At 39.9% G+C, this 25,600-nt stretch overlaps 1 protein-coding gene across 5 annotated transcripts in view; it reads left to right on the top strand.

The window, feature by feature from the left end:
• The window catches only part of RAPH1 (Ras association (RalGDS/AF-6) and pleckstrin homology domains 1), a 107,354-nt gene that overhangs the window by 4,793 nt on the left and 76,961 nt on the right, over positions 1-25,600 (top strand). Inside the window, exon 1 of one of the 5 annotated variants that reach the window (XM_075429648.1) lies at positions 5,429-5,478. The exons of the other annotated variants lie outside the window; for them this stretch is intronic. The gene's annotated coding sequence lies outside the window, so the exon portion shown is untranslated. Of the gene's footprint in view, positions 1-5,428; positions 5,479-25,600 lie in introns of those variants that run through there. 5 annotated transcript variants of the gene reach the window in all.

The following is a 25,600-nucleotide window of genomic DNA, read 5'->3' as shown; positions in this document are numbered from 1 at the left end:
AGTTCTGTAGACAGGACTGGGGGAGAGGAGGAATTCCAGAGCTACTATAGAAATAGTTCTTAAATTTTTTAGTCACAGAGCATATTTTTTAGCTGTTACTGACTTTCTAGTCTCAGAAATTAATCAGATTAATTTAAATTGATGTAATCAGAAACGTGATTGAATCTTCATTGCCTCTGGCCTTTCTTTTTAAGGAGAGCAGTGTCTAGATGAAAGTTTTAATGCAAAAATATTATAGTGAGTCTGGTGAGGGAATTACTATACTCAGTAGCAAAACTGTTATGATATATTTACTTTTCTTGAGTAAATATTTTAAAGTGTTGAATAACTCAAGTTGTTGCTGATAAAAAATGCACTATGTTGCATAGAGCAAATGGTAAACTGAATGAGGATTGTTTTTATCTTGTGTGAAATTATCTTAAATCTCATCCCTTATTGGAATGTTAACGTATTGTTTTAATTGTAGTATTTGACATCTGCTGAAATGGTCTTGTACTGTGTAAGGGTGTCAGTACTCTGTCAGTGTGTTTAGAATGGCAAGTTGTGTTCATGTACTAAAACAGAGCGCTCTTTTGCTTCAGCTGTCACACCACTGTACTGTTTCCTGCTGTTAATTATGGCACAGTAGCTGATTTCTAGCAGATCAGGATTAGAGAGAAACAGGAGCAAGAAGTGGCACCACTCTACACTTTCATGGCTCTGATCAGTTTATTCCTTTTGTCAGTATTGCACTTTCATCTAAAGTCTTGGAGAAGTTGAATGAGAGAACCTGATCATTTCTCTCAAATGCATATATGAAGTGGAAAAATATGCTAAATAAAACTTATATACAGAAAGGAGCTGGAGGGGACTAATTGGCATCCTTCATCCTCTTCGATAACCTTACCCTTCCAAAAGCTTTGGGAGCTGTTGCATAGAGAATGACAGAAACTTCTGTTTGTGTGAGAGCTGAAGTCCACTGCCTGTGGCTTTTGCCTTTGTTACTGCCAGTGCTGTGATTATCTCATCTTCTCCTTCCCTTTCCCCAAAGACTTACCAGTTTGCTGTTTTATAGGACCTGTAGTATTCCTGGCGTATCTTTTTGTCCTTAATATTGGGTTAAAGACAACTAAAAAAAGGTATAACTGCACTGTGCAGTACGGTCACTTCTTGTAGTCGGTTTTGGTTTTTTTAATTGTTGCCTCTCTGACTCTTCCACTAGGAAGGAATGGCTTAGTAGTTTGCTCCCTAAAGAAAAGCTCCAAGTAGAGCTTGTTGCTTTCCGATGATACATGGATAGACTTCATCTTGATGCAAATTTTGTCAGTTGTTACCACTTTTCTGCATGAAGAACAGCCATCTTTAGCACAGAACAGGTAGTTCATTCTATGTCATCATAGTCTTAATGTCTGAATTTGGTTACAGAGTCCTGGTAAAAGTGCTCCCCTAAACTAAAACTGTTGTCAAGCAAGTAGTTTCTGCCTCTGCTATCCTTCCATCGTGGATCAGTGACTTGTGGAAACCTCTGCAGGTTCGTTGAGGAAGCACTGCAAACTCCTCCTCAAGGATTACTCCATGCAAAATTTTACTATATTTTCTGAAATCCAGTTAGTCATTGTAAAAGGAAAAGTATTTTCAGAAGTGTCCAAAAGACTTAATTACTAGCCTCACTGAAACTGTAATTGGTACATTTGCATCATTTGCTTGTAAAATTGGATTTTGAAGGCTATGTTGTTAGTGTTAGAAGTGTATATAATGAATATGTAGCATTGATGATAAAATAATCACGTCTCAAAGGGTTGAATTCTTGCTCTCATATCACCTTTGCAGTTAAATCCCTTCAATATATATCATAAAATTTCCTGCTAAGTGCACCATTAAAAGTTGAGTGAGTTACTGCATACTGTGAAAAATGCTACCTTTACAACATAGAATTCATAAGGGGTTCTTTGGTATGGAATTTCATTCTTTTGGAACTTACAGATGGTGCTAAGATAGTTTTGCCCCAACTGCGTTGTTTCAATCAGTGATGAAAATAAATTAGTGGTTTTTTTTAATGTCTCTGGATTTCTTTTAAATAATTTCATTGATTATTATGATGAAATATCTCTTTGTCTAAAACGCCTGTTTGATTGGTGTAATCACTGAGAAAGTATACTGAAACTGTTTGACAGATTTTCTTCTCTGTTAAAGGGCTTGTAGATTTGTAGTGGTACGCTTACCTTTAACTCAGGTTGCTTCCTTGTGATACACCATTAGTGAAAAGACAAACGTTCAGAAAGAAACAGCTTCTGTACACGCTTGTTGGCTTTCTGTCTTTCCTCTTGCCATCTCTTCATGATGAGATGTCACTGAGACTTTGTTGTAGATGTTACTGAAGATAGCATTAGCAAAACAAATGTGCAGGTTCTTTGAAGGAAGTATAACTGCTCCATGAGTTGTTTATAAACTTTTTCCACTTATTAATCTCTGTACAGATGCGTTTGCTATGCCTGGAATAGCCAAAGGTTTGCAGTTCTCCCTGCTTGCATCTCTGACAGTGCTGACCCAGTCTCAAGAACTGTATGTTCTGCTCAGAGTTTTTTCTAGTAGGTCTCTTAATGAAATTGTTTTAAAAAGAGTGAAAGAGAAGCAATTAAGATTACAGACAACACACTTCCCCCCCCCCCAACATGCTTTTCCCTTGCAGAAATATCCTTAGGTGTAATTTAGCTTTAGTGATCACTAATCTGTTGTGTGTAAAAAATACTCTTGAAGAGCCACTGGTGAGATTTAATGCACAGAAGTTCTGTGATCCCGTTTACAGCATGATCCACAGCATGCCTAATTGGTAAGAGGCGTGATGAGTTGCAGTGAAAGGTTCTACCTTTGGGGAGCTGTTGAGAGAGGAAGAAGCTACATCCTTGCATACATCTTCTTAGACCATGATTATATAGTTTTGCAAAATTAAAGGTTCTTTCATCTCTGGGATGTAAAAGGATTTTTAAAAATAAAGACAAACTCCCTTCCAGGCTGCTATTTGCATGTTCAGAGTATTAAAAGACATCTATCCAGGGTTTCAGAATCTGTTGTAGGAAATACTCTGCACTATGATTTTGTAAAAGAATTTGTTTTCATGTCTAAATGACAAATGTTATCTTTACTTATTTAGGCGAGCTTGTTTACAAAACTGGGATGGGTTCTAGCTCAATATTGAAAACAGTAAGTTTTCAAGATGTTTTCAAACATCTCATGAATGAGACTGATTTTTTGCAGCTTAATGATGATCTTCCAAAGGTGAAATTGGCGTGGGAAGCTTATTAGTGTTGCAGAAATACTGTACTTGCATACTGATTGCCTTAATTTTAGTTGTGTGTTTTTTCTATTTTGGGTCTGAGCTCATTGCTTGTTACTCCTTCTCTTCATGGTTTAGAACAAGAAGTGTTGAGTTAGGTGGGAAGTACTCTAACAAATGTGAAACCATTTCATTGTGACTGTGGCAGTGTTCCCTCAGGCTTTCTCATATCATTGGCTGGGAATATACAAAGATAAGCGAAGATCCAAAGTTCTTAAATTTGTGTTAACTCTGAAACTGTCTTCAAGGACAAGGCGCCCTGTGTGAAATAATTGGCATATCTTCTCTAGCTTCCAACAGAAGCGAGGGCAACGTTCACCGCCCAGGGAGGTTCCTCCCAGTTGTTCTGCGGGAGGTGCATTACTGATGGATTGTGTGTAGACTTAAAATAAAGCGTCAGTCTTTGGTATTGCACTGTTGGCTGCTCCTAGGCAGTGTCCTGCTCATGTATGGTTGGTTTTGGTTTCATTCTGACTTGCCTAGTTCGTGCCTGTATAGTGATGAGGCATCTTGCATAGGATTTTTGATTCCATGCCAGAAGCCAAACATTCCAACCTCTATTTATTTGTCCTTAGTAATTTTGCTTCCTGCTTTTCTCCTTGCTGGAAGGATCACAGTGATCTTGTTGCACCATTTAAAATTGAGTTAATCATTGTTGAAATCTGTTTTGTTTTGATATACCAATGCAAGTTTGGACTTCCCAGGTGCCTGTAATCGTTCTTCTTCACAGGTGACTAAAGACCTTTTACACAAATGTGTTTTACAGTGCATTTAAAAAAAATATATCCCCATAGTGAAAAACCTCTTTAAGTTGTTCTGAGCTTTAAAGAAAAATACCTTACAGACCTCTGTTCTCCAAGGAAGTTGTCACTTACCTCTTTAATGCATGACTTAAGAAAATGACCTTTTACTTGGACGTGTAGTTCTGAGTGGCTTTGATAGAAACATGAATGATTGCACTCTATTCCTGGAAAACCAGTCTGTGAGTTTGTTGTGTGTATTTAATCAACATTTATAGTAGTTTGGATTTTAGTTAACAGTAGTTGTGTCTGACGGCTTAACAAAAGCACTTGTATCTAGTGGCATTTTATTTAGGGGCAGAAAGGGGGAAAGCCAATAGTTTTCACTCACTGGTAACTTTGCAAGGTAGTATTACAGACTAAAACTTGTGAATTCCTTTGGCCATCTCTGAGCATGCCACAGGTCAGGAAGGCAACTCTGCCTGAAGCTGGGTAACAGAAGATCACTTTTTCTTTCACCTCCACTCAGGTATGTCTATCAATAAGTAAATTAGGGAGGATCTTATGATCAGTTCTGTGAAGCTGAAAGGCTGTTTGTGAGATTGATGTGAGCACCAACAGTAAAGTACTGCCCGGGGAGGAAGGAAGGGAATTCTTTTCCTAAAGAAATGTTCAGGTGTTCTGGATTAGAGACCTCGGAGGTTCTTTCTAAGAAGCAAAGCAGAAGTGAGAAGTCTCATTTTCAGCAGTTATGTGGAAGGAGAAGGAGGGCCCCATAGAAAAGTATGAGTGTTGTCTTCCCTTCTGGCAGTTGGCAGAACAGAAAAATGATGCAGTAGGGTAATGGGTGAAATTTTTTGGAGGAACCACATATCTGCGTCACAGGTCTTAAAGTGAAACATACAGTGTCTTTATGAAGGGTGCTCTGTATTAACTGAACTCCAGTTGATAGTGCAGCGTACAGCTTAACCTTTTGTGGTTGCTGTCATGATTAATGCAGGTCAGAGACTTTCTTGTTAAAAATAAAATAGAAAACAACCCCCCCAAAAAACCTCACTCAAGTGCTTGTTATTAGCTTGAATGAAACTTTTTATTTTGATACTGCTTATTCCTATTAACTTGAATCTGTGCAGAAACTCCAGAAGGTCACCACCAACAATTTTAAATAAAAAAAAAAGCCCTTGGAATTAGTTATTACTACTTTGTAATGATAAATCTTAAATTATCTTTTATCAACTGGAATGGAATATTCCTGGAACGACGAGCGTCCTTTGTGGGGTTGAAAGTCCAGTGTAGAGCAAACAAAGTATTTTCAGACTGTGCACTTTCAACTTCAGTGGTTTCCTTTCTGAAATGTGGTAACTTGGGCATCTCTTTTTGAAAAGAGGTATCACTTAATCTTCATTCTCCACAACCAAATACCAGGTATTTAATATATTTACAGGTGTCGTGTAGGAAGTTAGCTTGGATAGATTGTTACGCCCAAAAGTTTGGGGAGTGACTTTATGTGGGTTTTTTTTTTTTTCCTGGGCCTAGATCCTTCAAAAGTATATTAGGTTTGTGTGGCCTTTAAATTTAAAATACACGTAATGTAGGAAAAAAAACATTGTCACTTGACACAAATTACTTTGATTTAATGTACAGGCTGTCTGCTATCATTGTCACGAAAGGGATTTAAATTGAACTACTCTTGCTTTCTGGCCTAAAGACTGATGTGAGTGCAGTACATAAAGCATGTTATTGTATTATTCCACATATGTAGTACCTTCTGATGGTTAATGTTTTACACTAATTCTTGTCAAGTGTATACTTTCTTATTTTGAAGATGACAACATAATTTGTTATGTCCCTGTGTAATGTGACCATGGGCCAACCTCATGACTTCATACACTGTAAAATAAAAGGTGCATTAATATTTGAGAGGTGAGAAGTGAACCTGAAAAGAGTAGTAAAATAGGTATAAAGTGTTTGTAAAAGAGGAGAATGTGCTTTGAAGGCATGTCTTCCTACAATTTTTAGTTTCTCAATTTTGTAGAGCATAACAAAACCCTTACCTTCTGAGCTTGGATTCCACCTCTCCAGTTTTTTTCTGTCTTGAAGGTAGATGTTCTTCCTTTTGTTTAAAATGTAGCTCACCTCAAACTAGAAGGCCAGAACTTTTTAGTTTTCTGTATTTATGCTCATTATTAACTTTCTGAGATAAGGTTAGTCTGGCATACTCTGATAGAACTCTTGACAGGCTGTGAGCATTTGAGAACAACACTTCTATATACCTGGTCTGATGAATCATGATAAAATGTTACAGGATACCAATATGTCTTGTGTAGTACATTGTTTCAGTTAAAGCTGCCTAAATCTTTATTTTTCTACTTTAGAATGAGTTGAAAAGCAAGATAAAGGGCCAGTTGTTCTCTTATGAAAATGTTAAAAATTACAGCTGACCTTACATTGTCTGCATTCTTTTTGCTTTCCAGTATGGATTTAAATGTTTGGGTTTACAACTGCGCATGCTTTCACTATGTAACAATGTGCCATAAGAGTTGAGAAGGCATAGCCTACTGATAAAATCAGCAGCTGCTTCTTCATTCCTAAAATGACTTTTGCTGGGTTGCCTTCTGTAAAATGTTGGTATTTTAGCGTGATTCAGGCGTTATTATTAACAGGAATATGGAACTAACATATATTCAATATATTCATATATCGTTTTTTTATCTGGATACTGTATATAAAGTATGCATCTTCAGACATCGCCTTTTATCGTGTCTGTTTATTCGAAGATATGCAGACTGAAGTAGAGAACTTTTTGGAGTGTAATGACAACCATTCTTCAAAACAGTAGTATATAGGGTATGAAGTTGTTTGGTTTTTCTTAAATAGAATTTGGAATATGTAGATGGTTAACCAATTAAAATGTTATGTTATTAGTTCCTTTTTGAAAAGAAAATTTGAAATTTTGCCTGGCATGACTCATTGTGGATAACTGTAGTGCTGTGATGGAGTCATCTGTTAAACTAAAGAACACTACTTGGTGGGGGAATTGAAGGTCTAGTAAAAGAAGTCCTGAGTTTACTTAATATTTCTTTAGTAATTTCTGAATTTTTGCTTGCATCTATAATATGATTAGTAACATTTCACTGGGGGGCGGAGGGGCAGCAGCAGTCTGGTCCTTGTGCATCAAGAATTGTCTGTGTAGTTACATGGAACTAGTTTGAACATTCAGTTTGAATCTTGTATTTCAACACAGGTAAACACCAATGATCTTCCTGTGCATGGGGTAGCCTAGTATTTAATGGAATGGGGTTTGGTAACTATGTAGTTTTCATACTTTTCTTGCCACTATGCTTAATATATTTTATCGCTCATGTTCAGAAAATCTGTTTGTAACTAACTCTGATCTTTTTCTTTCCAAAGATGAGCAGAATAAGCACTGAAATGCTATCCATGACTCTGCATTCTGTAAAAAATTGATTTGTGCCCTCAGTGTATTGCTGATCTTTTATATTCCTCTATCTTGAGGAATAGGACATTATTTGAAAAGAGGAAGTTAGGTCTACCACAGAGGAAGCATTATATTATGGATTAAATGCTGTCCTTGTCATCTTTGAGCCACACTTTTTCTGCTGTCTTGTTACATGCATGGTTTTTTCTTTATAGAGTCTCCCAGTTCTCCAGCAGAGTTGCAGACAATGAGTAGTTCTGAAAGTTGTATGTGTAGCTCTCTTGTCCTCTTTTTGGGTATTCGTCTTGGAACGTTTGCTGCTGAAGTACTGCTTGATTTCAAACTGGATAGGTAGAAAAATCCTTTTTTCTGTGCTCAGTTCTGGCCTGTACTTTGGCTTGTGTTTGCATGTGTGCTCTGAAGTTTTACTGGCTAGAATTGTCTCACAGGAGATAGATACTACATCTGTAGAGAACTGGACAGAATATTGTTCTTGGTGTTCGCTGTCTCAAAATGCATGTGGGGGGAGGTTGGATAGTGTGATTAGCTGTGCTAGTCCTATGCTTTGTGCATATTCTCCTCAGCTGGGAGAAATTCTTTAGATGATGCACAGGAATTGAAAAAGTGGCTGAGAATTTGTGTTCTGTGCCTTTGCTGCATTTTAAAAAAATATAAACTGTCAGGTTTAGAGGTACTGTAAGAATTTACTTACTACTTAGCACAGAAGGCTATGGATGATTCCACAGATGTATTATCTTGACTGTGTTCTTCTGAGAGAAGGCTGTAACATCAGACGAAACGTGGAGACCAGGAATAGATAAAGTCTTAGGATGCACCCCATATTTGTAGAGGTATTTCTTCATAAATAATGTTGTGGGGCACGCTCTGGTGTGGGATTGAGCTGTTTCATCTTCAGATCTCGTAAGTGATTGCACTGAATGGGTAGAGACAGTGACAAAGTAATAGTGCTAGCAGCCAGGCGAGGATTCCTGATAGTCATTCTCAGCGGGATTGCCATGGGACCATAGCCAGTCGGTTCCCTTAAGTGTGAAGGTCTGCTGGCAGCTTTGACAGAACAGCTGCATCTGATGTTACAGCATACTAACACCTAGTTGTTGAGTTATTCACTGCTGATGGTTCTAGCTACTGTCCAGTAAATAATGAACTTGAACCAGTTTCTTGACTAAAATTTCCACGTGCGGCTTGATGACCAGTCTTTCGAAGAGTGGTTATTACACTAGCCTTGCACTGGTTACAGTTCTGTCAGGCTTTTGCTGCACTGCTGTGTATTCAGGCAATGTCAGAATGTGAGGTTAAGATTTTAGAATACTGCTGACCAGTAGGAGGAGAGCAAAGCAACATGACCTATATCTTCAGCTTTCTCAAAGTTCAGTAAGACTGAGTTATTTGTGCGACTTCCTTCAATATGATGGGAAAATTGCCCAGATAGTTGCTTCCTTATTTATTCTATTTACGTGTATCATCCTTCAATGTGTGTTGCAGAATTTCTGTCAAATGCAGAGCAGCATTTTCAACAGAATGGCAGATCCAGCTGTATGAGAACAGAAGTTGCTTCAGCTTCACCACCACAATTTAAAACCTAGCTTGGGTATAAGTCGTTTAATCAAAAAAAACCCAGCCCCAAAACCTGACTGTGTTCTGTGTGGAAATGTTCTAAAGACTTCTTTATTGAGACGCAAGTATATGAGGGCTTTTAGTAATGCATTACCTTGGTAATACTACCTGCCTCTTGTCCAGTGCTTTTTATGAGCAAGTGTGCAAAAAGTATACAGGTGTAAATAAAAGTAAAGTTTTTTTCCTGTCTGGCTTTCTGGCCTCTCTAATACAGTTGCTACAGTTGCAGCTAGATAGTGATAGCAGTGAGTACCAGCAATCGATCCTGGGTCCATGTGACTAGCAATGCTTAGCACTGCAACAACAGCAATGTGTGGAAATCTTTCTCCACTTTCTTCCACTGACTTTTGGGCTTGCTTTTCTTTTTCCTGCAGAAGGTGGGCTTTTCTCATTTGTTTTTCTTTACTTTTCTTTCTTACAAAGTCTCGTGGTTGATTTTGTTGTTGTTGTTTCTGTTTTTTTGTTTGGTTGGTTTTTTTCTTTTTTTAAGAAAAAACTTTTCGATGTTCTGGTCTTTGACTTGCAAAATTAAATTTTAAACTTCATACTGTCTTTTGTATGTGTGTAATGCCAATCCCAAATACGCTATTAGAAGCCTAATATTTCTTCACTTTTTAACACTATGTTTCTTCTTTCTGCTATCACTTCCTCTTGGAGAAAGACAACATCATTTGTTTTAGACAAATCAGAGGACTTATGTAGAGAAACTTGGATTTTCTGACTTTGCACATACAAATTGCTTGGATTTTCTGCTGTACCCTGCAAATAGTTGAGCCTTAACCGTGTTCTTACAATGCGAAGTAGAGGTCTTCTGGCTCCTTTCAGTACTTGATTATGGAGGGGGAGAGTGATGATGTGTTTATACTTATGTGGGAGTTCTGCATCAAGAAATCTCCAGTGCCATAATGAAGTGACTGGAATTAGTCACTTCAGCAGTCCTAGAAGCTTTTGCAGGACTTGACAGTGGAAAAAGCCTAATTTATGAACATTAATTTTATTTGTAATAAAAATTAGTAGAGTTTTAAAACTGTGTTTATACCTTTCATCTAATTCTTATACAGCACGACCTATGAACTGAATTTTGGATGATTTCTGTGTTTAGACATGACATTGTTAACTAGTGTTTTTTTTTTAATATATTTACTTATATCCTGAGGTTATTTTGGACACAGCATGTGAAATATTTTACATAGTAGCGTCAACAAGAATAGAGGATTTTTCTAAACTTTTCTTGTATACTTTATTAAATGTTTGGGTTGTCCTTGACCTGATTTAAAGTCTGATTTTTGTCCCACCCCAACTTGCAAAATCAATTTGGCAATCAACTTCTCAATGTTCCAATTTATACAAAAGTATATAGAGATTAAATGCACCAGAAATGCTCAGGGATTGTTAAGCCTAGGTGTTGGTGGATATTTTATTTTTTTATGAAATGGTTTGTTATCGTTCAACCTGTTTAAAAACTGTTGCTTTGAATTAGGTCAAATCCTTTCAGCTGCTGAGTCACAAATAACATAATTTGATCTCTTCTTCCTCTCCTGATTACATCTATGTGCTATGAAAATTCGAATGCCTTGTCCGTCTTAGGATGGACTCTATTACTTTATCTTAAAGGCCCAAAGTCAGCTTCCCTTGTTTATGCGTAGAACCAACCAGCTTGTCTTTTGTCAGGCTGCAGTGTGAAAACCCGTTTTCCTCATGAAACATTTTCATCTGAAGTCTAGTGTGGCACAAGCCCTGTTACACTGCTAGTAGCTCTCCTGAAGAGCATTGATGAAAGTGTTCTTGGATGCTAGGCTTAAAATAAAAAAGCACTGATCGCGTTGTGAAAATGTTTTACTAAAGTTAGACTATCCATTTTAAAATTAGATTTCATTGTGTTTGTTGGTTTTACTGATGTGTTATACTAGTTGTAAAGCTGGAATTCTACCTTGCCCTAATTTTCCAGCTTTTAAGAAGTCCCTTGTTTCTTTTGATGATCAGGAACCAAACAGTTTCCTTACAGTTTTAGGTCTGCTCTTACTGTTGAGAAGGAGGTCAGCGCATACCTTGACAAAAGGGCTGCATTTTTAGCTACAGGACCATGTTCTCTACCCATCCCTCCGCATGCTTTAGAATTAGTGAACTACCTGTTGTGGTGTAAGTGAACATGAATGCCCTGACCTGTATGAATGCACTTTAACATGCTTCCTGTGAATGCAAAAGAGAAAGAAAAAGCAGAGGTAGTGATGTAACAGTAAGAGCTGCAATACCTCATCTTTGAGATGGAAATGACTTCTCTAATTCTGAAGGGTGAAGATGGATGTGATCCATCACCTGTATAGATTTCAGGACCTCCAAAGAAGAAGTTCCATTTCATTCCAGTGTGCCCCTCCTGCTGATGGAAACAAATATGTGGCATTATCAAATGCAACGTTCCTTTACAGTCTGGACTTGGTCACTGGCAGAAGTTGTTAATAAATAAGTATACATAGGGATTTAATTATATATGTTAGTAATTACAAGCTACCCTTACTGCAGAGATGTGTTTGGATGCAGGGAGAATGTGCAGAAAGCTCCCAGTGGAATGAAATTTATAACACTACAAATATGATTTCTCTTTTTGGCTTGTAAACATGTTCTGATTTGTCACAAGCTGACTCTTTAAGGTATGCTAGGCTGTAGCTCCTATCAGCAAAACTTTATAAATCCTTTGGAAAGATAATAGGAAGAAGTTGCCAGCAAGACTTCGACCTGAATGGGTGTTTAGAGGTGTGAAGAAGATAGAAAACCAATAAAAGCCATGAAATAATGTATTTTTAAACTTCATTGTAAATCCTTTCACGGTGCTGCTCTTTTGATTTAATTCTGTGTGAGATAGAGAGCTAGGATTCAAGCGTAATAATCTTTTCTAGAAAAAATGAAACTAAAGAAATCTTCCAGCCAATTCACACCTCACTGCTAGCAATCCGAGGAAATGAGACTGTAGACTACTGAAATGTTCCACAAACATATGCATCAGATTTTTCATAGTCCAACAGACAAACACAACTTGGAAATTATTTTGCTTTTAAATATTGAGGTGCTAATGATTTAAGAGACTTACTGTAATGTGGCTTTTGAACTGGTAGCTGTCACGTACATTTTAAACAGCTACTTTTGCTGCTTTGTGTCTCATTTTGGCTACAGCAAATTGATGCAGATCAGTTCTTTCTTGCTAGCCCTTGTCCTTAACAAGATGTGAATGTGGTCCAAGTAATTACCATTTCTAGTGTCACAAATGACATTCCTTATACCGTGTGGTCAACTCGGTACAGCTGCTTTAGCAGTAAAAAGTAGTCAGTGTGGTACACGTTCCACTTGTAGTGTTGTATTCTGTAGTTTATTCATCTGGCTCAATCCTTAGAGAGGTCTTTATATCAAACAAAATGATATTTTTGAGGAAGCAAAAATAATTGTTCTTTTGGGATGTTCAGGAAAAAACTTCATTCTGAGGCTTGCCAAATTGTTACACAGCTGTTAAAATGATATAATGTTTTTTTGTTTGACTGAGGTTGTAAATACGAACTTCCTTCCTCCTGCATTTATAATTAGTCTAGCTGTATGCAGAATTTGTGATAAATCTCTTCCAAATTTCTGTTGAGGGAGAGTACCTATGAAATGCTTATAAAATTCAATGTGCAGTTTGTATTTGCTTATGAAATGAGTGACCTAATTCTCTGTGAACTAGATGTAACCTCCTCCCCTAGTCCTGCCAGAAGAATGTATGTCTAGAATAAGAGTTTGTCCTGGTTTTATGTAGCAGAAAAACACTCATCTGTGAGAGTTCTTGACCGGAATACCCTTAATCCTGGGAGGAGTTCACTATGGTTAAGTGGTGATAGACCGTACTTAGTCGGACTTCAAAAATGGGCTGAGAGTGGACAGTAGGTTCTGTTTTGTTTGTGTATGTCAAGTATTTCTTTATTTGTTGCGAGCCCTGTTTCCGGCTGCTTTCCAAATTGTACCGAAAGAAATGACAGCACTGGTGATCAGCCTTATGGACACAGGCTTGAGGATTTTGGAAAGGAACTGAGACTGGCTGCAGTCATACTGTAAATCGAGGTAGTATTTTGCCTTAGGAAGGGCATGGCTCTTAGACCATGATGCAAATTCAGTATGCATTACAGTATAAGCTTGTTTTTAGCCCTGTTTTTCTAAGTAATTTTTAATGGTTAGAAATTGCACGTAATTGTTTGCGTATGAAGACATGAATTTTTATGTTCTGCAGGGGAAAACAGGTAGTGTGTATTGAGAATAAAATAATACATCTGTAAAAGGGTTGGGTTTTTTAACAATAATATAGTATCAATATGTCTGTAAAAGGTGGGTTTTTTGTTATTTGGTTGTTTTTCTTTGTTCAAACAATATTTTGGTGGTATCAACACATTCGTAGCAGGGAAAGCTGAAGAAATAAAAATATCTGACTAGTGGAGAAGAGTGATCTGTAAGTCAGTCTTCTTGCAAAGTTTTCCATTTTTCCATTGACTTCAGGAAAGAATGAGCCTTGATGGCTTTTGATATTAAGATGTGATGGGAAGAAGAGACAGAAACATTTGTTTCTTGATGAACCGTTGATTACTTGAAGTTTTCTGGAGTTTGTGGGTTTTATTATTGGTTATATAACAAAAGAATAATCATAGAATGATTTGGGTTGGAGGGGACCTTCTAGACCATCTGGTTCCAACCCCTCTGCCATGGGCAGTGACACCTTCCACTAGACTGGGGTGCTCAGAGCCCCGTCCAACCTGGCCTTGAACACTTCCAGGGAGGAGGCAGCCACAGCTGCTCTGAGCAAACCGTGCCAGTGCCTCACCAACCTCAGACTAAAGAACTTCTTTCCATATCCAGTCTAAATCTACCCTCTTTCAGTTTAAAGCCATTACCCCTTGTTCTATCACTCCCAAGTTCTTGTAAAAAGTCCCTCTCCAGCTCTCTTGTAGGCCTCCTTTAAGGACTGGAAGGCTACCATAAGGTCTCCCCAGAGCCTTCTCTTCTCCAGGCTGAACAGCCCCAACTCTCTCAGACTTCCCTCACAGGAGAGGTGCTCCAGCTCTCTGATCATTTTTGTGGCCCTCCTCTGGACCCGCTCCAACATAATAAATATGTTCCATAATCGCCTTTAGAGCCAGATATTCAGAAGACAAAGACTTTGCTTTCAATGGCAACAAGCTGTTTGCACAGTGTATCATGAAAAACCATAGCCTTAGCCCAGTGTGTAGGTGGCTGGTACCCTTGTTTTAAGTACTGAGCTGTGTACACGTGTTAAAACCAAACATTTCCAAGGTGTTACTTGGTTTAGGGAAAGGAACGTGTGCTAGTGAGCTGTGTCTGTGCTGGAGAAGGACAATGGGAAGTGGTCGTACTTCCTTCTCCAGGAAACAGAATACAGGGTCCCCCTTCATCTTTCCATAAGAGAAAGATCATTTCAAACACTGAAAAACAAAAAGTGTCTGTAGTTGCAGTTAGGGTTCTATTTAAAAGCTTAGAGTTAAGGTGTTCAGGGATCTACAGCAGAGTGTTCTTGTAAGTACTCTTTACACTAAGTAAAGGTCTAGCAGAAGATATTTTAAAAGTGTTATTCTGAAGGAATTTTGCAGTCTTGACTTAGACAATGTGGGGAGAAGATTAGAAAATTCATACTTTGCCTGAGATACTTCAGACTTAGCTTGGCACTGTTAATATCTGGTCATCACACATTTTTGTGAGCCCTTAATATTCGTTGCTTGGAATTATGAGTGGTGTTTTTTTTCTTTCTGAAGTATTCTTATGAAAGAACTGAATTTAGATGTCTCTGAAAATATTATGGTTTGACATTAACCGTTCATGCTTATATCTTTTTGGCTTTTGAAAAAAAAACAACAAACCCCAAAACACAGGTGCGGTTATTGGCACATAATAGTTTAGAAAGCACGTACTGTAGTCCGGAAGGCTGTGAAGGGAGGCAGGAGGAAGGGTACTGTGTTGTATGCCTGAGGCTGGTCACCCCACTTCCCATTACTCACAGCAGAGTTGGAGGCAGTCAGCTACGTGCTGGTGGTGCCAGCAGATTGTGCATACCCATCTGAATAAAGCCATATATGAACTTTGAAACAAATGTCAGCTTGTGTATCATGGCTTAATTTTTGTATGAAGACTACAGAATGTTTCTTACACTGGCAGGAGAGGCAACCTATATCACCTAGCTAATGTGTGCTTCAGATAATGAAAAATCAAAGTGACTTTAACTTCATGGAATTGGTAGAAAACTGCACAGTTATAGCCGTACCCAAATGAGGTATTCATAGAATCTCCTTGCAACTCCCTGCTCCTCGCAGGACTACCTGAAACTAAATCATATGACTTAAGAGCATCATCCAGATGCTCCTTGAATTCTGACAGGCTTGATGGCGTGACCACTTCCCTGTTGAGCCTGTTCCAGTGACCGACCACCCTCTCAGTGAAGAACCTTTTTCTAATGTCCAGCTTCCCTTGATGCAGACTCATGCCATTTCTTCATACCATTTCATGTGGCAAAGGAGTGTTTACATCTAGAAAAAGAATGTCTTGTTTGTTCCTGACAATTTGAGAAAACTGTGCAACAGTTACAATCCTGTTAAAATGTCAGCCCTTCCTTTCAAATTTTACTGTTTAGTGGAATTTGTGTTGCAACAAGTATTCATTTGTACATTTATGTAGTCAGTTCTGTGATGCATTTTAACAGAGCTGTGACTTTACTCATGCACAAATGTTACAGACTAGTGAAGAAGTAACTTACATTGGCAAGATAGTTTTATTTTCTTTCATTATTTTATAAATAGTGTACTTTTAAACTTTATATGTATACACACATATTTACAAGCACAGACATGCTTACATGTGTTGCCTTTGGGCTTGTTCTGGGACCACCAATTCCACAGGTATATGCAAGGTCCTGTGCTTGTGAAAGAAGTTTTTTAGATTTTAGAAATGTCTGACCAATGCTTGTAAGTATTAAATAAAAAAGTGTAACAGGGAAAACACCATTTCTGTATTTATCCTCTTAATTTGAAAGTTCTCTGTAATGGCACGTGCATGCTGTGTTTTTGTATCAGTGCCTCAGTGCTGCAGAGTTAGTGCTGGAAGTTTTCTGAATTCAGAATTGTTAGTGTAGTTATGGATAGTAATGCTCTATTTTTTTAAAATTGTTCCAACTTCTGTTTAAATGTAGTCTTCTCTAGGGGTTAACTTTATATCTGAAAAGTACTAAAGTGTTAAATGCTTGTGATGAAAAGTACAAACTTTAAATATGTTTGTAGCTAGAGTAATAAAACTTGTCTTTACTGATTTGGTAAAACTGATCCAATTTCAATACAAATAAATGCAAATGCAGTGAAATTATAACTTTTTCAGTGTCATGCATGTGTGTTTGCATATGCCCTATAGTAGGTAGCATTTGAAATTTTCTCTGTATTAATTGGAAATGTAGCCTTTTTTATTATGAACTCAAGATCATAAGCCAAGTGACTGATTTTTTTTCTGGTACACTCTGAGCTAGACATGGAGTTGCAGGTAAGCCTGTTGCAGGTGAACTTGCTGCTGCCAGAAAGGGCAAGTCCCCTTGGTCCTTTCTGTCCCTTCTCCCAACTGTCTAGGATCAACTGAAAAGAATGTGTTGGCTCTAGTATTTGTCCATTCAAAGCGTAATCTGTTTCTGCTTGCTAACTCAGCGGAAAGATTATTTTGGTGTTTGGAGTGTTGAGTGAATTTTCTGGTGGTTTAGAAGGTTGAGCAGGCTCAGTGATGTTCTGGAGCAAAGTGCTAGTGGATGGAGGGGAAGGGGACTCCTCTTCTTGACAGCAGTGAGGTTTTAGGCTGGCTCAAGCTTAAACATGTGAGCTGTTGTTTTAAACTGTAAGAACAGGAACTTAAAGGCAAAAGACATCAGGTAGTGGTAGAAACATCTTTTCAAAAACTCCTTTGGAAAGGGCTGTAGAAAACTGGCTCTGGAACAGAAAGCTTTGTTGCCTCCGAGCCAGTTGTCAGTGTTCTCTAAATGCGAAGAAAACATCCATCCAAACTGTGTTGGTTTTATTTTTTTTTTTAATATCCTGCAGCTCTTAAATGCCAATAACAATAATAAATTGCCTGAATGTCTCAAATACTTTGCTAAAAATAAGTGTTTGTAGATTTACCCAGCTGAGATAGTTGTAGGTGTGTTTGGTGAATGAGTTGATCTTGTAGAGTAATGCAGCTAGGAGGTAGGCTGTCCCTTTCACAATAGTGTGTTCCTGAGAGTAGAACAAAATGGAGGAATTGGTGTTGGAAGTATCTTAACATCTTGATGCTCAGCTTCTTTATCTGAACAGGCAGTAGGTATATTTATCCCAGGAGCGGATAGGAAGGAAGACGGAGGAAGCGTGTGCTGCAGCCCCTCCTTTCCTATGTGACTGGAATGGTTGGGTATGCACAGCCCAATGTGTGCTTGTAGGTGAATTTCTTTCTGAAGGAGCAAGTGCAAATGATCTACTACCTTTAGCATATCGCACAGCTTGCTCCCAGCTTTGGTTTTCCTGGGCAACTTGAATGTAGTCTGTCAACTATTTTTAAAGTTGTGCCCCTCTCTGTCTTGTGATACAGACAAGCTGAATTCACCTATGACTTTTTACTAAGTAGCATGTTCCAAATAAATCCAGTGTTATGGAGGAGAGGCTCTGTGACTGCTGGGAAGCATGGCAGTCAAAGGGTAGTTGCTATCAAAAGAAGTAATCCTGCATTTTGCTGCTCAGGGTTCTGTAGGACAGTGTTGCGTGGTGAAGCCCATGAGCCATCCTGTAGAGTACCATTCTTAACTTCTTGAAAGCTACAGGGACTCTTGCTGTTCACGATTCAGTTGTGACAGGAGGGTAGCTGTCCCCCAGACTCAGGAATGCCATAGAGTATCTCATTACTATCCCTATGAACTTGTGTTTCTTAGCATGGAAATGACTGTTGTACGGTACTTTTCAGTCAGTGTGACCCTTGCTAAGAAGCCTTGGTGTTCAAAAAGATTCATTCACTTTCTGTATTTAAAAAAAAAAAAAGTTGCACGGAAAACAAATACGCATGTTATGTTCAGATGGCTTTAAAACAAGCCATAAATTCTATTAGTCTGATCTAAAAATTGTAACTTTAACAAATGCTTTTTTTAACCTTCAAATTTATTTTAATCAGCTTTTGGTGTTCATTTTTTCTCATCATCTAAATCTGTATTATCTTGGTTTATCGACTTACCACAGCATCAAATTTAGATGAGAGACAAGAATAATTGCCATCCAAATGGACTTTGACAGGCTTGAGGGGTGGGCCCATGCAAACCTCCTGAAGTTCAGCAACGCCAAGTGCAAGGTCCTGCACATGGGTCGGGGCAATCCCGAGCCCAAATACAGGCTGGGTGGAGAATGGATTGAGAGCAGCCCTGAGAAGGACTTGGGGGAGCTGATTGACGAGAATCACAGAATAGTAGTAGTAGGGTTTGGAAGGGACCTCTGTGGGTCATCTAGTCCAACCCTCCTGCCGAAGCAGGGTCACCCACAGCAGGCTGCACAGGACCTTGTCCAGGCGGGTCTTGAATATCTCCAGAGGAGGAGACTCCACAACCTCCCTGGGCAGCCTGTGCCAGTGCTCCGTCACCCTCAGAGTGAAGAAGTTCTTCCTCATGTTCAGATGGAACTTCCTATGCTTCAGTTTGTGCCCATTGCCCCTTGTCCTGTCGCTGGGCACTACTGAAAAGAGCTTGGCCCCATCCTCCTGACACCCAGCCTTGAGATATTTATAAGTATTTCTAAGGTCCCCTCTCTGCCTTTTCTTCTTCAGGCTGAACAAGCCCAGCTCCCTCAGCCTCTCCTTCTAGGAGAGATGCTCCAGTCCCCTCACCATCCTCGTAGCCCTCCGCTGGACTCTCTCCAGTAGCTCCTCATCTTTCTTGAACTGGGGAGCCCAGAACTGGACAGGGTACTCCAGACGTGATCTGACAGTGTGCACTCACAGCCCAGAAGGCCAACCGCATCCTGGGCTGCATCAGAGGCAGCGTGGGCAGCAGGGCGAGGGAGGGGATTCTGCCCCTCCGCTCTGCTCTGGTGAGAGCCCACCTGGAGTCCTGCGTCCAGCTCTGGAGCCCTCAGCACAGGAGAGACATGGAGCTGTTGGAGCGGGTCCAGAGGAGGGCCACAAAAAATGATCAGAGGACTGGAGCACCTCTCCTGTGAGGAAAGGCTCAGAGAGTTGGGGCTGTTCAGCCTGGAGAAGAGAAGGTTCTGGGGAGACCTCATCACAGCCTTCCAGTACTTAAAGGAGGCCTACAAGGGATCTGGAGAGGGACTTTTGACAAGAGGTAATGGCTTTAAACTGAAAGCGGGTAGGTTTAGACTGGATATAAGAGAGAAGTTCTTTACTCTGAGGTTGATGAGGCCCTGGCACAGGCTGCCCAGAGAAGCTGTGCCTGCCCACTGCCTGGCAGTGTTCAAGGCCAGGTTGGACCGGGCTTTGAGCAGCCTGGTCTGGTGGAAGGTGTCCCTGCCCATGGCAGGGAGACTAGAACTAGATGAGCTTTGAGGTCCCTTCCAATCCCAACCATTCTATGGTTCTGTGAATAATTGAATACTGAGTGGTACGACTTCCAAGTGTGTTTATAAGCAACATGTAATGTGAGATACACTGTGTATACGTATGTCTGTGTGTATAATAGCTGTGGTTAGCCACCTGCTTAGGATTATTCTTTGCTGAAGACAACACTCATTAGTTTAAAAGTTGTGGGGGGATTAGTTTTAATCAATAAACCTTTTGGAAGAAGTCATGAAAGTTATGCTTATGAGTGGCAGTATGGAGTCTGACACACTTAATTTGTTTTGTTTTATTCCCCACAGTTGCAGTAGCAACGCACCCTACTGTCTTTAGTTTTCATACGTAAGAAAAGTTCCTTTCGCAAAGCTACCAAGTGTGGTGGCAGCAGACATTACAGTAGTTGTTCATGTCACTCAGGTGCTGAGCTGTTTAGACAAGGCCTCTGCAGCTTAGGATGTGATCAGTGTTTCTTAGGAATTCTGGACTAATCCCATTAATTTAAATCCTGCTGTTTAAAGTCCTACTTTAACAAGGCCCAGCTGTCAGCCCCACCTTCCATGGTTGTCCTACTGCATAGAAGTTTCATGTTCACTTCCTCAGTGGCATGACTTACAGTTCCTTTCTTCCTTTTTGCTATGGAAGCTGATTTTCTTACTCTTTCAAGAAAGTGTGCTTTAAAGCATTGATTCTGTGTTAAATATATACATTTGGTCTTTATCTCTACAATTAAATTCTAGATAAAGTTCTTTTGGCATGCATCAGTTGTTGCTTAACTGGCTTTTAGACTGCTCTAACCTTTGACATAACAAAGCTTTTTTATGTTGAGTCTGCTTTCTTGCTTTAGGTGCTTTTTTCCAGGGAGTACAGTCCAGAACAGGTGTTTTCCTCCGGTTCCCTCCCTCACTCTCTGCTACCAAGATTTGTTTAGAAACTGAAGTAATGCAGCTTTTCAGTATGAACATATATCTTTAGGCCACATCTTAAGTATACAAAATTAATTTAAAAACAAAATTTTTGAGTTTCATGAGGCTTGTAAGATAGAGATTAAGGTCAGTGCTCAGTATGCAATGCTTAGATTCCTGTTAGCAACCTGTGACTAATGTCATAGCTTTATACCTCAAATTGCTGATACTGGTTTGAGTTATTATGTGGACTTCCTGGTTTAAGATAGTTAAACCATCCTTCCATGGAAAGGATATTGAATTGATAGTAGGAGCAAAATCTCAGATGAAGAAAATATATATATATATTTTTTTTTTTAAGCAACTTTGGAGTATGTTTCAGTGACATTCTGATAAAATGGCAAAAAAGGACCAAGTTCTACTTTCAGCCTTTATCGATGAGGAACATGCCTTTCTACATCTGCTCACAGACTTTCTCCTTGCGAGTAATTTGTGCAGGCTTTACCAGAGAATAGTGGTGGTGGAATTGTTACAGGCTTTGGCACCGTGCTCAACCAGATGTCTCTCAAAAGTTGCTTTGTGGACTAAAATCACTTCTGGAATGGCTTCTCACATTTTGAGGAAAAGAGCAAGTGCTAAGAAAGAGTGGTGCAAGTGTAGGACTTCCTTCAAGGGAATTTTTGTTGTTGGTGGTTTTTTTTTTTTTTTTCCTGGTGGGGTTGTCAAAATTTGTATTTAGATTCTTCCAGTATCAACAAGGAAAATGATGAGTTGCAGTTTATGCAGCAGGAAGTTGGCTTTCTGTCATCTTGTTGCGTGTCAGGTTTATGGGGATCTGAAATTGTACCTGGTCACCTTCAAGACCCACAGAATCACAGAATGTTAGGGTTTGGAAGGGACCTCTGTGGGTCATCTAGTCCAACCCTCCTGCCAAAGCAGGGTCACCTACAGCAGACTGCACAGGACCGCGTCCAGGAAGGGCCTGAATATCTCCAGAGAAGGAGACTCCACAGCCTCCCTGGGCAACCTGTGCCAGTGCTCCGTCACCCTCAGAGTGAAGAAGTTCTTCCTCATGTTCAGACGGAACTTCGTATGCTTCAGTTTGTGCCCGTTGCCCCTTGTCCTGTCACTGGGCACCACTGAAAAGAGTTTGGCCCCATCCTCCTGACACCCACCCTTCAGATATTTTCTTGTTCACTCTTAACTCTTCATCCAGGTCATTGATGAAGAAGTTGAACAAGACTGGGCCGAGTACTGAGCCCTGGGGAACACCACTAGTTACAGGCCTCCAACTAGACTCCACGCCGCTGATGTCAACCCTCTGAGCTCTGCCATTCAGCCAGTTCTCAATCCACCTCACTGACCACTCATCCAGCCCACACTTCCTGAGCTTCCCTAGGAGGATGTTATGGGAGACAGTGTCAAAAGCCTTGCTGAAGTCTAGGTAGACAACATCCACGGCTCTCCCCTCATCTACCAGCCAGTCATTTCATCGTAGAAAGCTATCAGATTGGTCAGGCATGATTTCCCCTTTGTGAATCCGTATTGTCTACTACTGATAACCTTCTTTTCCTCCACTTCCTTGATGATGACCTCCAGGATAAGCTGCTCCATCATCTTTCCCAGGATGGAGGTGAGGCTGACTGGGCTGTAGTTCCCTGGGTCCTCCTTCTTGCCCTTTTTGAAGACTGGAGTGACATTGGCTTTTCTGCTGTCCTTGGGCACCTCTCCTGTCCTCCAGGACCTTTCAAAGATGATGGCGAGTGGCTCAGCAATGACATCCGCCAGCTCCCTCAGCACTCATGGGTGCATTCCATCTGGGCTAATGGATTTGTGGGCATTCAGATTGCTTAAGTGATCCCTCACGCAGTCCTCCTCGAGCAAGGGAAAGTCATCCTCTCTGTGGGCTGCTTCTCCTACCTCCGGGGCCTGGGATTCCTGAGGGCCTGCCTTGGCACTGAAGATTGAAGCAAAGGCGGCATTCAGTAGCTCTGCATCCTCCATCAACAGGACACCAGTCTTGTTCAGCAGCGACCAAAGGGATGATGCTGATAAAGTACTCTCTCTCGAAGCAGTGGTCTCCGACGGTTGCGAGATTCATAAACATGTTTTTCCACCTACATCCATATTGTGCAGGAGTTGTCTGTACTTTCTCCTTTTCATGCTACAGAGTTGCTCTCAAATGGCATTGTGTGGCAAGGGCCCCATCAGCCTAGGTGCCTCACATCATTATCGAATGAGCAGGATTGGTTTACTGCCACATGATCGCCTCCCCTTTCCTGTCAGAAAACTGCCCCATTCCTGCTAACTTCCAGCCTTTCTTTCCAGTCTTGACTGCTAGGACTTACCTCTGTCCATGCCCCACATCAGTCTTTTTCCTGGACTCCCAAGGCCCTCCTCTGTGCAGTCCTTCCAAGCCTCCCACAAGGCACAGCTTTTCCATGGAAAAACCTCTCTTTACATAGTATTTTCTTCTTTTCTGGTACATCATGTTGCAGTACCGTACATCCATTTTTTTCCTTCATTGGAGTGGCTGCCGTCATCTGCCTCACACCTCAGTAGACTGACATCCTCTGCGCAGAGGTTGGTGATGAAAAAGAGGGATGGGAATAGAGAGGGGTTTTATGTCCCTGCTTGCAGTTTGCAATGAAGTTGGAGGATGAAAATTGACTGCCAATTTAAGTACTTAAATATGGTTTTACTAGTGGCTTAAAATATGTAATTAGGATGGAGTAGCCTGTTCTTTAGATATGTTTGTTTTTTGTTTAAGCCACTGCTGTTGTTTTTATTCTTTTGCTCAGCTTGTGAGGAGTGGGTTTAAAGTAAATCGGATGTCTTCTAAATTGCATATACTTTTTCCTCCTTTGATGATGTTTCAGCCAAAAGATTATTTCCCTAAGCACTTTTTTTTCCCCAAGTGCCCTTTCTTAAGGTTATGCAGTTTTGTGATCACTAACTATAACCATCAAAATGTGTTGACTCATACATGCCAGGAATGAAATACCTATGTATTTAAGGTGTATCAAACATTTATTTGTGGGTTTTCTGAAAAATACATAGTTGGGGGGGGGTTTATTTTTTTTTTTTTTTTCCTGGAGATGGTAGTTCCAGCTATAGTGACATGCAGCTCTTCACAATGTAATCTTAATTCATATCAGAAATCCTAAATCAACTTCCAGACTATTGCAGCTGAGGTTAGTGTAAAGAATATATACCCTGTTACAAAAGTTTGTATAAAGCAAGCTGTAAAGACTGCTGTTTATTTATCATAGCGAAAACACTACTCTTCCTTTTTTTTTGAACCGTGGTTTATAGGCTGTTGCTAGGTTCTTGTTGAAAGGGATTTGGCTACTGCTTCTGAGTCTAGATAGCACCCACATCATACAGGTTGCCAGTGTCTAGTGTGGTATCTTAAGTGAGCATTGGCATAGTGATTATTTTTAACCTCTGAGAGGGTCCCTTGAGTAAAAATTAGTTAACTGTACTGAAATATAGTGTGGCTCAGAGTCTTATGAGGAAATATTCTCACCTGCATTGTAATTTGACCTGAAACCTAAATGATTTTCTTACACCTACCTCCTCATGGTTGATTTGATCCTTTATATTTACTATCTTCTGTAAGCACTGTTAAGATGTCCAGCTTTTACAGGTAGTTGGCAGTTACTTGCTTTATTTTGCTTTCTTGTAGTTGCAAGATAGTCTGGTATATGTGTAAAAACTAATTTCTTTGAGTATTTATTCCTGGTGGAAAAAGACCCTGTACACAGGGCAGGATAGACCGGTCTGTGAAGGGGTGTGAATTTTGTAGTGATTGGTTGGCAAGTAGTTCTTCTCTTAACAAGTGTAGGGTGAGCCTGAAAGTGCTGCTGTCAGCCTGGCGATTATTATTACTGGGCCACAGCTACAAGAATATTTGGGTGTTTCCTGGGATCTATGTGTAAGGCCAAATATTGTAACAAACTTTATCACCATTCTTAGTCTACTGATGGAGAAGAGAGACTACATAATCTTTTCTGGAGTGGATGAATTTGCAAGAGGCAAGTAAGCTCAAGTAAATTAGTTTACCTGATGCCTTTTAGTGCTTTTCTGGATTGAAGTTCTATAGGGCAGCGTGGTAGATGGGATACCTGTGGAGCTATCATTCAGGGAGTGGCCAGAATGGCATGAATGTACAGCACCTGCGCGCAGGCTGGTCTCACCTTCTTCTGTTGAGTTATTAAATTAGTGGTTAGTTTAGTGTTGGTAGTAGTTTCCAGCTCACAAGTGTTTTTCAGTGTCTATGAAGTTTAACTATGGATGTATACAAAGCCATTCTTTCCTGCTGTGTCTCTTTTCATGTATTGTTTGAGACATCCCCTCCTACAGAGTGCACATCCCTTCATGCAGTTTCATGCATCTTGGTTCAGTCACGTGCTGATCCTGAAATAAGTTTCCCATTCACTAGGCTTCCTTACCAATTGCACTCACATAGAAGTACCTCTTTTTCCTTTGCCTGCAAATAGAATAGTCAATGCAACCTGCATTTTGAACAGCCAGGCCAGGGGCGGTACTGTATGCTGCCCGAGAGGGAGAAGGATGAAGGTAGATCTGCATCACAACAAGATGGTTTGCTCATGTCTGGGTTGGATCCTTCTTTTGAAGGCTGTTGTGTGGCACTCCTACAGAGTAAGACAGCCTTGATTTTGTTGTCTGTTATTGCTTAGTTTTGATTTTTTTTTTCTTCTGTTACAATTCAGTCAACATTAGCAGGTATAGAGGGAAGAGAAGGCCAAATGAGACATAGCAGAATTAGGTACCATTTTATTAGAAAACTGTTAGACATTTGGATCATCATTTGGACTGTTGCTAGTAGTACGTCTTGAAATGTTGTCCTCATTGCAAAGTAGTCCTTTAACTGGTTGTGTAAAATACCATGCATATTTCTGTGCTTTTTTAGTCAGATTTTATGTTCTGTTCTTATATGCAGAATGTAGCTGAAGATAGTTATGCATGT

Source organism: Opisthocomus hoazin, chromosome 9, assembly GCF_030867145.1.
Source record: "Opisthocomus hoazin isolate bOpiHoa1 chromosome 9, bOpiHoa1.hap1, whole genome shotgun sequence".
Taxonomy (NCBI): Eukaryota; Metazoa; Chordata; class Aves; order Opisthocomiformes; family Opisthocomidae; genus Opisthocomus; species Opisthocomus hoazin.
The sequence above is the reverse complement of the archived record's forward strand: the minus strand, read 5'-3'. Positions and strand labels throughout refer to the sequence as shown.